This window comes from Piliocolobus tephrosceles, chromosome 6 (assembly GCF_002776525.5).
Source record: "Piliocolobus tephrosceles isolate RC106 chromosome 6, ASM277652v3, whole genome shotgun sequence".
Classification (NCBI taxonomy): Eukaryota; Metazoa; Chordata; class Mammalia; order Primates; family Cercopithecidae; genus Piliocolobus; species Piliocolobus tephrosceles.
This window is the reverse complement of record NC_045439.1, coordinates 132,404,640-132,419,707: the sequence shown is the minus strand read 5'-3', so window position 1 is coordinate 132,419,707 and position 15,068 is coordinate 132,404,640. Positions and strand designations below refer to the sequence as shown.

General features: G+C 39.3%; 1 long non-coding RNA gene across 1 annotated transcript in view; it reads right to left on the bottom strand.

Moving 5' to 3' along the window:
* Positions 1 to 497: 497 nt before the first annotated feature.
* The window catches only part of LOC111548386, a 60,396-nt gene continuing 45,825 nt past the window's right edge, over positions 498 to 15,068 (bottom strand). Inside the window, exons 6-8 of the long non-coding RNA XR_002733388.2 lie at positions 5,827 to 5,913; positions 3,977 to 4,125; positions 498 to 700 (exon numbers count right to left, since the gene is read on the bottom strand). This is a non-coding gene — a long non-coding RNA (uncharacterized LOC111548386). The remainder of the gene's footprint in view (positions 701 to 3,976; positions 4,126 to 5,826; positions 5,914 to 15,068) is intronic.

The following is a 15,068-nucleotide window of genomic DNA, read 5'->3' as shown; positions in this document are numbered from 1 at the left end:
TGAAAACTTAAGAATATGAAAAGCAAGCAGACTATTTTCATTATAACTGATTGGATTGAGAATAAGCTACAGAGGAAATGTTCAATAATTATGATAACTTTTTTAGAGGAGATCACAAAAAAACATCAGTCACAGAAGGTGCTTTTCATTGCGACAAAGGCTTTGAAATCCAGTTTCAGTAGATTCCTCTTTGGGCTTCAGCCTTGGGCATGTCAGAAGGCTGCTCTGAGAGTGGGTTTTACGCTGATTTTTATCAGCCCTAGATAATTCACTTGGCAAAGAAAACATCTATTACTAGATGTATCTCATATGTTACTGAATGGTTACTAAATTTTACTACTGTCAAAACACATTGTAAACTAACAGATCCTCTTAAGAACCAGGGAAATCTATTCCTCAGAAGAGAAAATGGTTGTCTGAGGACCTAAAAAGAGTTTTGCCCAAGGAAATTAATGCCAGTAAACTATGACCAAGATTTAAATATGCTTTAAGCCAAGTTTTATGCTTAAATCATCTAATGACATCTTTCTGTCTTTATTTGCCTGGTGGAGAATTATACTCATTATATGTTATGGTAAACAGAATAATTAGTTAATATTTACAGATTAATTAAATACAATCATTTTATCTAATTCAGTAATAACAGTGCTGAATTTTATCTTTCTCATTTCTGAACATGATGCCAACACCCAGATGAAACCTAGGAGGAGAAAAGAGTCAAAAATCCAGATGTTATTAAAGATCCAGATGTATGGTATCAAGTAAACAGAACATCAAGGATTTTTACTTTTTTTTTTTTCTATTTTCATCCAGATGTTTGGTGTCATATAGACACAGTCTTAATCTGTTCAGTCACAATCACAGTGTTCTTTAATATCATTTGCCAGTATTTCACTCCCTTCTTCACAGAATGATCTCTAAAAATCCTATGTAATTCATTCACGAGGAAGATAGGGATATTTTCTTCAGAAACAAAAATATAATGCCCAGTGGACTCATAAGACAAGATCACCATCCAGGATGATGCCCAAGTCTTTATGTTGGAAAACATTTCATGTCTGCATTTTTAAATGATGAAAGTTAATTCAACTTAAATGGTTTGAATGGTAACTTAATTTTAATTGACATGCACATGCGAATTTCAGTCCTAGTAAGTAGCTTTGGAAAATAACAGGCTCTCAAGTGTAAATGATGGTCATCTTTTCAATGGGCTCTTTTCCCAATTCATTCACTTATCATTAAATCCTAAAAGAGATTACCTGCCATTTTAGCAATAATTTCTGCTCTGCAACTTTGGGTACATTAAAGCACTGACCTGGGGACTTAAAAACTTGATGCTGAGCCCCAGCATCTCGTTTTTCTGTGTGACCTTGAGCCAGTCACTTAACCTCTGAGCCCCAATTTTCTCTTCCTTAAAAAAAAAAATTAAATAACAGACCCGATTCTAGTGAACCCAAGGATCTGAAAACAAGAACTGGGGGAGGGCAAAATCCTTTATGAATATAAAATTATCAGTAATACACAGAATATTTTATCATGAGCTTTACATATCATTGTTACATAAATAGTATTACTATGTAAAAGTGTCATTACTATTAAAATGAAATCCAAGAGGGCACAGTAGAGACAGTCATGCTAAAAAGACCTTGACAGCTATTTACTGTTCACAAATTAAATACGGAATGACTGTAATCCCTGGATGTGCAAAGCAATACCAGATTCTACTTCCTTGTGCTGCCATGTTTCACCAAGCTAAATCTGAGAAATAGTTTTAGTGCTACCCTTTTCATGGTACTAAACGGACTAATCGTAAGGCACACTGTATCTCTGATTACAGTAGGACACTTCTGCCAATCCAGGACCCTATGCGTGGCTGACTGGTGGACTTAACTTTGACAGACACACGCACCCTCCTCCCTCCTGGCCAATGGCAAAGACTCAAGCCTTTGCATAGAGCAAATTGTTACTGCTGAATATTCAAACAGATCTCATGGTTTTCATCATGGGAGATTGCTTCCACTTTGTGTGTGTGTGTGTTAGTAAAATGTATATCCTAGGAAGTTATTATCAAAGAACAAGCTTTTCACCAACATTCCTCGGTACAATATAAGAGGGTTTCTAAGTGAGAAATCAATTCATGCACTTGTAAAATGCTAAGCACTAAAAATCTCTGAAACATTTTAGTCTTACACTTTTCTGTAATGGCTCCGAGATTTTGGGAAGAGACATGGAAACTTTTGAGTTGTGCATTTAAGATATTAAAAGATTCTGGAAGTACAAAAAAGGGAATAAAATAAACAAAAGGAAGATAACTTCATTAATTTTAAATTTTAAAAAAATCTGCAGTGTCAAGATGCTACAGTCAAAACAAAAAACAAAAAACAAAAACTCACACCTCAAGAAATTTCTTTCAAAGTTTAGCCTAACTCTGTGCTCAATTATATGACTACAGAGAAGACGGGATGAATAATCAAGTTTTAGTTCTTCAACTTTGAAGGCAGAAATCACTCATTAGCATGTTGCTCTGTTTGATGCAACTTACTTGGAAGAGCCAGAAATCAATACAAAAGGAAACAATAATAATAAAAGGAAAGATTTCTACTGTCATAATAGGGAAAGGTGTGTGAGCTGGAAGAAAGTACAGTACAGAAGCCCATGACAAGTCATGATAAATGGGTCGTTATAAAATTCATGTTTAGGCAGCACCAGGCCGCGGATAATGCCATTCGTCATGGCAACACGAGGCCGCTAATGAGCCCTCATTGCATATTCATGTTTGTGGCATTTCTTCCCTCCCTCCCACCCTGAACTAGTGCCTGGAAATATCTCCACCTCAAGCTGAAGCTCAGCTTAGGCCTTCTTCTTCTTCTTCTGTCTCTCTCTCTCTTTTTTTTTTATTTGTTATGTTGCAGCAATTACACTGTAAAAGTGCTGCCCAAGATTGATTGCTCTGATCTGTAGTTCAATTGTAAATTAGAATACACATCCCCCCAGGGACACACGGCCCCTATTTGTGATTAAGAAAAAAGCCCCATAATAGACTAATAGCTAAAGTTCTCTCTCTTTTACTTTCAGGCAATTAGCTTGATGAAATGGCCTCTTTTTGTGTACCCTGGAAGTGTAAACCGATATCATAATGAAGTATATGATGTTTATTCTATTATTTTCACCTTGCTGGGTATGCAGGAATGCATAAGTAATGGCTGCTTTGTCTAGTACGTTTACTGATTCACAAGTAAACTATTTCTTAAAGATGCAGTGTATGTTTTCTGAGGCTTGAGTTAAGTAACTCCTAACTGTGGATTAACCTTCACGCAAATGTCTACTGCAGGGGAGGAAAACGAATTCCCCAGGTTGGGGGACAGCATGATACTGATATTCAAGAGGCCTCCAGCCACTGGGGCAGCTCTGGGATGGATGTGGTGACAAAGTGCAAGTGCCAGCACTCAGGATCAGTGCAGACACCAGGGCACTTTGGAAAAATGTTCTATAGTGCTTTTAGGCCCAAAGAGACTCCCCCTGACTACAATGTACCCTTCATCTCCCCCACTGTCTGCTGTAGGGTGGCTGAAGCTCTTCCTACACAATGGTCATACAGTCTTTTTTTTTTTTTTTAATTGGATTGCACCCTTGCGTCCACCCCCCTCAAATCCTTTGAGAGACAAAGGATTACTACTCTTCTCACAGATCCAAAACATTGGAAAGAAAATATTCTTCAGCTTCCTACATGCACCAGCTGACACAGAGCCAATCCACTTGCAGTTTGTGCATTACCAAAGCCATTTGTGTTGTTCCTGTGCAATATTTTAATATTTGTTTTGTTTTCATTCATGGGGATCTCAAAATTAGAGGGAAAAAAAGGGTGCCCTACATGACAAGATAGAAAAAAGAAAAAAATAGAAAAGAAGAAATAGAAGAAAAAACAGAAAAACAAAAATCTATCTTGCTCTAAAGCATTTTATGGTGGGTAACTTACCAAGATGTTAATTACTGTTTCAATTCTATATTCCAATTACCCACTATTCATCCATAACCCAGTTTGTTTCACCCCTCAAACCCTTCCTGGGTTTGTGTTGTCTAAAAAATCCATCCTTCTCTTCTTTAATATGAATCCAATTTGAGTTTCTAGAAAACATAAGGAAATCGTTTTTATGGCAAAGGATCTCAATAACTTTTAACACTGAGTTTGATATGCACCTTTAGATGTCTTATATTTTGAAACTAATGTGTGAGATAGTTGTTTGTCACATATAAAATATGCTTGCCTTTCCTCCAGTTACTTAGCTCCTTCTTAATTAAACAAAACATTTTGGGGAAAGTTTGTTACTGTATTCTGGAAAGTAATTCTATTGTTACATAATTTCCAAAAATACTACAAAGTGAGTTACCAAGAAATATTTCATGAAAATTCACTTTATGCCTTCTTTTCTAAAAATCAAAAGTTTTTATCAATCTTTATTTGGGGGACTGACTTTCTCTTTAATTTGTACAACACTGAACTGCCTTCTGAGCTATAAACCTGCAACACAATAAGTATAAATTTTCACTGCTCTCAGAAACTTTTGAATGTCTATCCATATTGCCATATTTGAAATATGCTATTTTCAATTTTCAAATGATATTGAGCTTGGGTAGGGCCTCTCCATTCACTTACATAACCTGTCACATTTTTTAGTATACTTTTTCTAGAATAACAATGCCTCCTATTTATAAGGCGCTTTATAATGTTTACAGATTTTTCAAATAGATTGCCTTATATAAATAATTCTATGAGATAAATGAGCCAAATAACTTTATTATTACCACAAAGTTAGAGGGGAAATACTATGACTCAGAGAGGTTATGCAACTTGCCCAGAGTCACAGGTTAGTAAATGCCAAGTTGAGCCTTGTCCCCAGGTCTTTAACTCCAAAACGTGAGCTCTTTCTGGTATGCAATGCTGGCTCTTCACTACGTATACATTCCAGAAGCAGCAGCTTGCCAAAATCTCACAGCTCTTAACATAAACAAGATCTGTGATCTTTATTTATACATGAGTAAGATTAACAAATGAGTTTAAAGACACATATGTGCACACACACACACACACATGCCCTTCTTGATAAAAACCTAGGAGAAAAGTTAATGAAATTCATACTGTGGCAGGGTGCGGTGGCTCATGTCTGTAATCCCAGCACTTTAGGAGGCCGAGGCGGGAAGATCACAAGGTCCGGAGTTCGAGACCAGACTGGCCAAGGTGGTAAACCCCTGTCTCTACTAAAAAATACAAAAATTAGCTGGACATGGCGGTACATGCCTATAATCCCAGCTACTCAGGAGGCTGAGGCAGGAGAATCGCTTGAAACTGGGAGGCGGAGGTTATAGTGAGCCAAGATTGCGCCATTGCACTCCAGTCTGGGCGACAGAGCGAGACTCTGTCTCAAAAGAAAAAACAAAACAAAACAGAAATTCGGACTGCATTGTTACCTACCAACCAAAATTTAAGATAATCTATGTTAGATTATAAACATATGCTTAGACTGGGTACATACAAGGCACAAAATTGAAGCAGTTATCTACATAATTCAAATTTGAGAGACAAAGGATTACTACTCTTCTCACAGTCCATTAATTGGTTTTGTATGTCCAGAGATTTGGTTGAGCCTTTTCGCCAAACATCTCTTTAGGCCATTGCACTGCTATTCCTCGGCCCACCGTTATACCATGTCACATATGTCTATCTGAGTAACGCAATCCTGACCACCAATTTGGATTCAACTCAAAGATCACTTCTCCCTGGAGACATTCCCTGACTTCTATCCATCCCCTTATCCCTGTTCCAAATACCTCTTTGGTTTGCTCTCCACTAAGGAGCCTCCTTCATCCCAGTTTTGAAGCCAGTGAAGACAGGATTCTTGAAGACAGGATTCGGATCTAGAATTCAGCAGATATAAACATTTTTAAAGGGTGTGCTAGACCTGTCTGCCAAAGTACCTCCCATGCTCAAGACCCTCTGTGTACCAAAGAGCCATGTTCAAAGCCCCGGGATTAGCAAAGCAGTTCTAGACTGTTCTTTGCAAAGTAATGGCCACCATTTCAGTCAGCAGTGGGCACCTAAACCATGGTTTGCCCATTGTTGGAGTAGCCTTGAGATGACAACTTCACCAAATAAAACACCTAGAGCAGGAACCGCTGAAGTAGACAAAATCATGTCAGCCACGAATTTTTTTTTTTTTTTTTTTTTTTTTTTTTTTTTTTTTTTTTTTTTGAGACGGAGTTTCACTCTTTTCCCCCAAGCTGGAGTGCAATGGTGCGATCTTGGCTCACTGCAACCTCTACCTCCTGCGTTCAAGCAATTCTCCTGCCTCGCCTGCCTCAGCCTCTCAAGTAGCTGGGATTATAGGCATGCGCCACTACACCCAGCTAATTTCTAATTATGTATTTTTAGTAGAGACGGGTTTTCTCCATGTTGGTCAGGCTGGTCTCACAATCCCGACCTCAGGTGATCCGCCTGCCTCGGCCTCCCAAATTGCTGGGATTATAGGCGTGAGCCACCATGCCCAGCTCGGCCATGATTTTTATGAGAAATGACTGCTGCCTGAACCTGAGAAAGAAATGACTCCAGAAATGATCCCAAAACACTGTATAGATACTTCCAAATCTCAGGTGTAGCATTACCTAGACATAGGAGAAATAACGGTATATGTCACTATTTCTTTCATTTATTCATGTTTTCATTCATTCAATAATTCATTCAACAACTGCTTATTGAGTCTTCAGGAGATAATCATAAAAATGACATCATTCCAGCCCTCATGGAACTTACAGTTTAATGGTAGAGATAAATATTATATAATCACGCCAATGAATAGAAAATTGCATACGATAATAAATACGCAAAGTAAAAGTAAGAATAAAGTGGAGCTTACAGTGAAGGCTTCATATAAACAAGTGCTTCAGTACAAAAGGTGTTGCAATAGAAGCCTTAAGAATGAAGTTATAGATAAGAGTATCGGGAAAAATGAAAACATTTCCAAAAACACGTGGAACGGTCCAGGAGTAGGAAACAGCTTGGAAGTGAAAGAAATAATAAACAGACCAGCATGCCTGGACCACTAGGACCTGGAGATAAAGCAGAACGTGATGAGACATAGGTGAGCAGAGCCACATCACGTAAGGCCTTGAGACCACATGCTTAGGTAGGGATTTTGGATGCCATCTTAAGTTTAGTGTAAAGCAGCTGAGGGGTTCTAAGCAGGAAAAGCCAATGATCAGACCCACAGCAGCTTAGAGGGTGATAGTGTTGTCCTATTTTGAATAAGAAACATCAATTTGTTAGGAAAGAAAAACAACTGTTATATTTTTCCAACACCAACTAACCAACCATCCTCTAGGAAAACACTTCACCTTCACTAGGGGAAAGCAAACGCTTCTTCACCCCATGTCCTGTGTGAGCCCAGCACCAGGCCTGCCAGCACTGAACGGAGAAGACCTGACACCAGGTATGACACCAAAGAGTTTATTTGTTTGTTTTTGTTTTTGTTTTTATTTATTTATTTACTTATTTATTTTGAGACAGAGACTCACTCTGTCACCCAGGCTGGAGTGCAGTGGTCACTGCAGCCTTTATCCCCGGGCTTCAACTGATCCTCCTACCTCAGCTTCCTGAGTAGCTGGGACCACAGGTGCATGCCACCATGCCCAGCTAATTTTTGTATTTTTTTGTAGAGAGGTGGTTTCGCCAGGTCATCCAGGCTGGTCTCAAACTCCTGAGCTCAAGCTATCTTTCCACCTCGGCCTCCCAAAGCGCTGAGATTACAGGCATGAGCCACCACGTCTGGCTTTCAAAGAGCTCTTGATTCAGTTCTGAGAAACATTGACTGCTCTTCTGATAGCAAGCCATCTGCTAAAATGTGATAGCACAACTAGAAGATGCTTTATAGGGTCTGCATGAAATATAGTCAGAGATTGGTTCAAAGATCCCATAAAGCCCTCATGCTCAGCGTCTTGAGATGCTGGCCTTGACCTCATGACACACTCCTGAGTCACTTTCCTATACCCACTGATCTGGTTAGGACCCACCCACGCCGAACCACAGCTCCCTGTTAGAGCACGTTGCTGTCATCGCTCGTTAATGGTCTTATCTCCTGCACTCAGCAGTGTGCTCCACAGAACAGGAAGAACATGCATCTTATTCACCCCTTTATCCCTAATTCCTGGTGCAGTGCAGGGCACTTTTAGGTGCTTAGTCATGTTGGTGTGCTTTATTTGTGTTATGGTATGCAGCTACGTGTTGTAATTGTTGATTCGTTTTTCTATCTCCTCCTGTGAGTTCTTCGCGAGTAGTATCCATGCCTCCATCTTTGCATCTCCAGTTTATCAAAGAGGCTGGCTCATAGTTGGCACTTGATTAGGATTGATTAATTGATTAGTTAATTAACATATGGATAAAGCAATTAGATATAAAGGACTTTCCTAAATGCAACCAGCTCTACTTCGCTTTTAGTCAATCACAAGATGCATAAAACCACATTGTCTGAGAATCTTGCATATCATCAATATTCATTGGTGAGAGATGCTTTCTTAACGCTGGTGTTTTATGCATTTCTACACGTTGTTATACATATCAGAAAAGAGTGCATGTAAAACTGCTGGAGCCTGAATAAATCTTCTAACTGAGTTAACACTATTGAATCAATTTCCTAATGTTTAGAATGTGCTGTGGTTATGTGATAGGCTTTCTTTGGAGAAAGCTGGGTGAAGGGTACAGGGGATCTCTCTGAATTATTTTTGCAACTTCAGTGAGTCCTATATTATTTCAAAATAAAATGTGATAATTTTTAAACACTTTCTGATTTTTATATTTATACTTTTACATAAATTTTATATATTTCTATAATATCTAAAATGTAGTTAAAATGTCATAAATAATAATTAAATGATGTTATCATATATTACACTAGCATACAGGAAAGAAAATGCCCTAATTTGGGGCACTATTCTTTTTGTCTGGCTAGGTTGGCATTTAAAATATGCTAGGAGAGGAAGGAGATGCATTACTTTTGCCTGATTCAAGCATATTTTCGAAATGATGTTTTCATAAATAAAGTGCCAACAGCTATGATCTTATCTTCTCTCTTCTTTTTATCCTAATTCAGGTCAATAACAAGTATTTCTGCTCTCTTCTGCAGATTCTAGGTTTTGGAAGAGAGGATGCAATTATGAGCAACGGGGAACTGTTAGTGAAAAAATCACCAAGAAGTCAGAGAGTGCCTTTAAACTTCTTTCTACCCAGTGTTGTCCTATTAAGAAAATAATGTCAGTTTCAGAGAGCAATGTTTTAAATAAATAAGGCTAGCATTTACAGTATTGCTGGAGTTTCAAACTACATTTCAAGATCCCACTGTTGGTTACATGGATAACAATGTAGGTCATCACATCTAAACTCTGAAACGTAGTAGGCAATTCCTCTACTACCTGAGAGATCTGAAAGCCACCAACAAAAAAAATCCATACAACAGATTAAGGTAAAATTTCAATATATCTTAAACTGCTTAAACATGTAAGTTCAACAGCCCCCCCCCACCAAGAAAAACCCTCTTTTAGCATAAAGAGCTGCAGTTTCCAATTCTATTCAATTAATTAGCTTCCTGTAGTCAATCAAATGAAAATTCTGAAATAGCCTGTAGATGTCATAAACCTAAAGTCAAATTCAAAGACAAACGACATTCTCCCATACGCTTCCTTCTTTTCTGGAAACTGCAAACTCATTAGTAGGTACATCTAAGAAGTAATACTGCCCAGAAGTCCCTGTAGTTTTGTGATAACGTATGTAAAATAAGTTCAGCTCAAGGTATGGCATGTAGTTTCATCCTACAGACCCACCAGTTTATCCCGGAGACACAGTAAAATAACCAGGTGCAAAGAAAAGAGTGCCTCCCTGCTTGCTAAAGCTCATTGGAGAAGGGCATCCATCTTTACTTCTTCAGGACAATATCCATGAACTGTAAAAATAGAGTTTTACTTAGTAAAGGAAAGGGAGAATAAATGCAAGAATTTTTTAGGATCTGGCATATTGAATCATGAATCAAAGAAGAAGAAACTATAATTACCTCTCATTCTATCGAACAGAGAAATTTCTTCCACACAATCTTTTGTGTGGTAAGAATAAAGCTTCATTCCAAAGAAAATCCAGTTAAAATATCCCAAAAGAAATAAAATACAAGATCCTGCAGCTCTTTAATGCTTGCTACTGGCCAAATCTTGCAATTAGAATCAGTCACTTTAAGTGCTGAAGTCGTATAATGCTAATAGATCACTTTATAATGTGAACAGTTTTTTAAAGTTGTATTTAATTTTCCATCATTACAGTACTGAATACCAGTAGTGTCTGTCCATTCTGATACAGGTTCTTAAGTCTCCAAAGGGTACAGACTACTGCTTGCCTAGGCATTGGTTAATTCTGGCTTTAATTCTCAGAGGCCTGAATTACAGCTGTAAAATGGACTGTATTTCAACTTACTCCCTAAATGTGTTTATTTTTATTTTCAAACCAAATGATGAGGGCTCCTTTTTATTTCATAATTATTTTATTTCAAAAAATATAAATTGGGGTGAAGTGTATATGTCTGAATGTGTGTGTGTGTGCACATGCACACATGTGTGTGGTTTTCTTTAAGAAAATGAAATGAACCAGAAAATAAGCCCTTAGCAGTAACCTAAGAAATAAAACAAAATCATTTACAACACATGGGATTGTTGCAGGATATGTCAAGATTAGATGGTTTTAAGGGAGCTATCCTGAATGTGGAAGCAATTATAATGAAATTCATGACTCATTAGCAAACATTCCATATTGTGTTTCTCATTTCTGGGTCAATGTTACTAGGAAATATAGACTTAAGATTTAGATGTTTCACTGACTCCAATGCCAGATTACAGATAGTTGGACTGTACAATGACATAAAGCAAAGACTCCAGGGTTTTGAAGTTTTTCACTTCTCAGATGTAGGCAATTTGGTCTTTAGATACCTATGAGCAAAGTAACTTCAAAAATGTATTGGTAGGAATTAAGTTGGTGATAGAAGGGTTGTCTGTAAATGTGAAGAATTACCTGGTGCAAATGCATATACTGGTGGATGACGGTGGGGATTTTGCCTGCACACTGCTTGGTATGCAAAATGGCTGGTGAACTCAAGTACCCAATACTGTACTTAATGGGAACCAGATGTCTAACAGAGAGAGAAAAATATTTTATAGCAATAAATGTGACATTGACTCTTAAAGGGTTTGCTGTTTTTAAACAACTTCCCAATTTTACTTTCCCTCGTATTTTAATGTAGTTCAAAGTAGATTGTGTAAGGAAATTATTTTCATATTTTAAAAGAAAAAGTATTTAACTTGCCACTAACTTATAAAATGCAGACATAACGAGAAATGATCTGAATAAGATAATTTTGGAATTCATTCATTTACCAAAGCACTATGCTCAGCAATGCAAAAAAAAAAATATTAAGGCAAATAAAGCATAATTCCTCCTGCCCTTAAGGAACTCAAAACATACTAGATGTGATAAGATGCACACAGCTGGATGGGGACATGGCACAAGCAAGCCCTGGGAAAGACACTCAAAGTGCTTCAAGAATTCCAAGGAGGAAAAGAAAAGGCGATGCGATGGCCAGCAGGTTCCATGAAGGAGGGTCCCGCTGATCCACCCTGCTCAACATCTCCCCCACCACCCCCCCGCCTCTTCACAGCACTAGGCCATCTTGGTGAAGGCCCTCCTGCTCTCTGGCCAATGCTCAGCAGCGTTGCTCTCTCAGTGTCCCTACAGTCACACCCCATGCAACCCCGACTTTGCTGCCAGGGTAGTTGTTCAGAAGCACTAATCCAGTTGGGAAGTGGGGTGCCCTGATTATTAGATTGCAAGCTCTGTAATGAAGCTTGGGGTTCACTCCCTGCTTTGATGATATTGGTTGTGACCTTGGAGAAGTCACTTAACCGATCTCCCTCGATCTGCTTTTTCGCTTCCCTAATAGCAAATGTATTATATGCTTGGAGTCAGGATTTCATGAGCCGCTGCACACCATGTGATTTGCACAGCGTCATCATGGAGTCGGGGCACTGTTGGAAACTCTTTTAGCTATTATCCGATCAGTCATCCAATCTTGTTTGTTTGTTTGTTGGAGACAGAGTCTTACTCTGTTGCCCAGGCTGGAGTGCAGTGGCGCAATCTTGGCTCATTGCAACTTCTTCCTCCTCTGCCTCCTGGATTCAAGGGATTCTCCTGCCTCAGCCTCCTGAGTAGCTGGGACTGTAGGTGCCTGTCACCATACCTGACTAATTTTTGTATTTTGAGTAGAGACAGGGTTTCACTATGTTGGCCAGGCTGGTTTCGGACTCCTAACCTCGAGTAATCCGCCGACCTTGGCCTCCCAAAGTATTGGGATTACAGGCGTGAGCCACCGTGCCTGGCAGAGGAACTCATTTCATTCCCTGGCTAAAAGATCAGCCATGCCTCTGTTGCCATGGTGGAATAGGGGCTCATTATTGTCAATTCTTTCGTTTTTTCAAGGTAAGACAGAAATCTGTATTTTTTACCTAAAATCTCCAGTGTTCATTGTTTTTAACTAAAGAGAAAAATCAAATACTATAACTTTAGAACAATTAAAACCCCCTGGGGACCAAGTGGCTAACTGCATGCAGACCTTGGCTCATGGAATGCCTTATTCTGGGATTTCCTTACAGGTGCACACCACCAATCTAGCAAATTTAACTTCTGGCAAATTTAACTGGCCCTCTAATTGTTTGCACATCTACTTCCCCAACAAACTATGCTCTTGAGGATAAGGATCATGTAGGGTTACGTTTGTCTTTCCAAGGTGCCTAGCACAGTGGGTGGCTCAAAGAAGCATCTCACTAAACTTCATATTGATATTTTCCAGAGCCTTGAAGCCAGGGAAGGGTCTGCCGATGGCAGGTCATTCCAGGCACATCAAAAGATAAAGATGTTCATATTCCAAATGTCCCTGTTTCTAGAAAGGAAAGATTTTACAGATACTGTAAGCCTTAGTCTATATCTGACTTCCTTAGGACCATCTGGAACTCTTCCCATGATGGCTGCAAAGCCCTCTCCATCATTAGCAACATTCCAGCCAGCTCTCAAAATATAAACCTAATCCATAAATCTAGGCAGTATATACACCTAATCTATACCTGACATGTAAGTGAATAGCTAAATGAATTAATTAACTTTACCCCAAAGAGTCCCAACTCAAATGTCAGATGTGACGGTTTAATTTTGTTGGAAAGTGAACATAGACCACATCCTGGACTCAGAAAGAAACATGTTTTCTCTAAATCCAAGGCCAAGAAGAAAATGCTTAAAGCTAGGGTGGTGGATAACACTGAAGATTCAGAGACAGTCATCCTAGTGCATGTTTTTTGTTGTTGTTGTTTGTTTGTTTTTGTTTGTTTGTCTGTTTGTTTTTGAGACAGAGTCTTGCTCTGTTGCCCAATCTGGAGTACACTGGTGTGATCTCGGCTCACTGCAACCTCCGCCTCCTGAGTTCCAATGATTCTCCTGCCTCAGCCTCCTGAGTAGCTGGGATTACAGGCACCCACCATCATGCCCAGCTAATTTTTGTATTTTTAGTAGAGACGGGGTTTCACCATCTTGGGCAGGCTGGTCTCCAACTCCTGACCTTGTGATCTGCCTGCCTCAGCCTCCCAAAGTGCTGGGATTATAGGCATGAGCCACCACGCCTGGCTCCTAGTGCATGTTTTAAATAATTTTTATGTCCATAATCTTTGATCCAATAATGCAACTTCTTGGCATTTTTCTCAAAGAATAATTATGTGCAAATATTTGACTGTAAGGATGTTCACTGCCGTTCTGTTTATAATGTTGAAAATAGAGGCCAGGTATGGTGGCGCATGCTCCTAATCCCAGCACTTTGGGAGACTGAGGCGGTCAGTTGACCAGAGGTCAGGAGTTCAAGACCAGCCTGACCAACGTGGTGAAACCTCATCTCTACTAAAAATACAAAAGAGGCAGGAGAATTGCTTGAACCCAGGAGGCAGAGGTTGCAGTGAGCTGAGATTGCACCATTGCACTCCAGCCTAGGCAACAAGAGTAAAACTCCATCTCGAACAAGAAGAAGAGGAAGAAGAAGGAGGAAGAGGAGGAGGAGGGTGAGGGGGAGGAGGAGGAGAGGAGGAAAACAGAAGAGTTTTTACAGGAGCAATAACAGAGTATTGGTTTCATGATTATAAATAATGAGAGATGAAATCTACTGAATCCTCACTTATGTGACAGAAAATGTGCTGTGAGCTTTAAGAATCATTACATCATTTAACCTTATTGTTGTGCCTATCTTACAGAGGAGGGAACTGAGGCATAGGGTGTTTAAATAATTTGCCCAAATCACATAGCCAACAAGTGTCAGGGCGGGGCATTTGAACTCAGAATTCTTTAACACCAGAGCTCAAGTTTCTTCCACAAATTGCACTTGTCCCAAAAATATTGAGACATCCACAATAGTCACTGTGCAACCATGAAAATTATAATCTAGGAGGACATAGGATGACTCAGAAAAAAACGATGATGTATTTTTCAGTGAACAAAGCCTGTGCCTGTCATTCTGCACAGGGATTGTTAGATGAAAATATCAGAATCCCATAGACACTGCTCCATTAAAGACGAATATGAGGTAAGGATGCAAGGCTATTCCACAAAATTCCCTGCAGGGATCAGTGCCAGGACACAAGGAGTCTCTGCCCCAGATCTCTGCCATCTCTTCCTCTGCTTCTTACTGTCTCCTCTACTCATCTCTTGCAAATCACCTTCTCCACTACAGCTTTAGCTTTCAAGGAACAAATTCTAATCCCCTGTTGATACGGTTTGGCTGTGTCCCCACCCAAATCTTACCTTCAATTGTAATAATGCCCATGTGTCAAGGGAGGGGCCAGGTGGAGATAATTGAATCATGGGGGCGGTCTCCCCCATACTGTTCTCCTGATAGTGAATAAGTCTCATGAGTTCTGACGGTTTTATAAAGGGGACTTCCCCTGCACAAACTCTCTTGCCT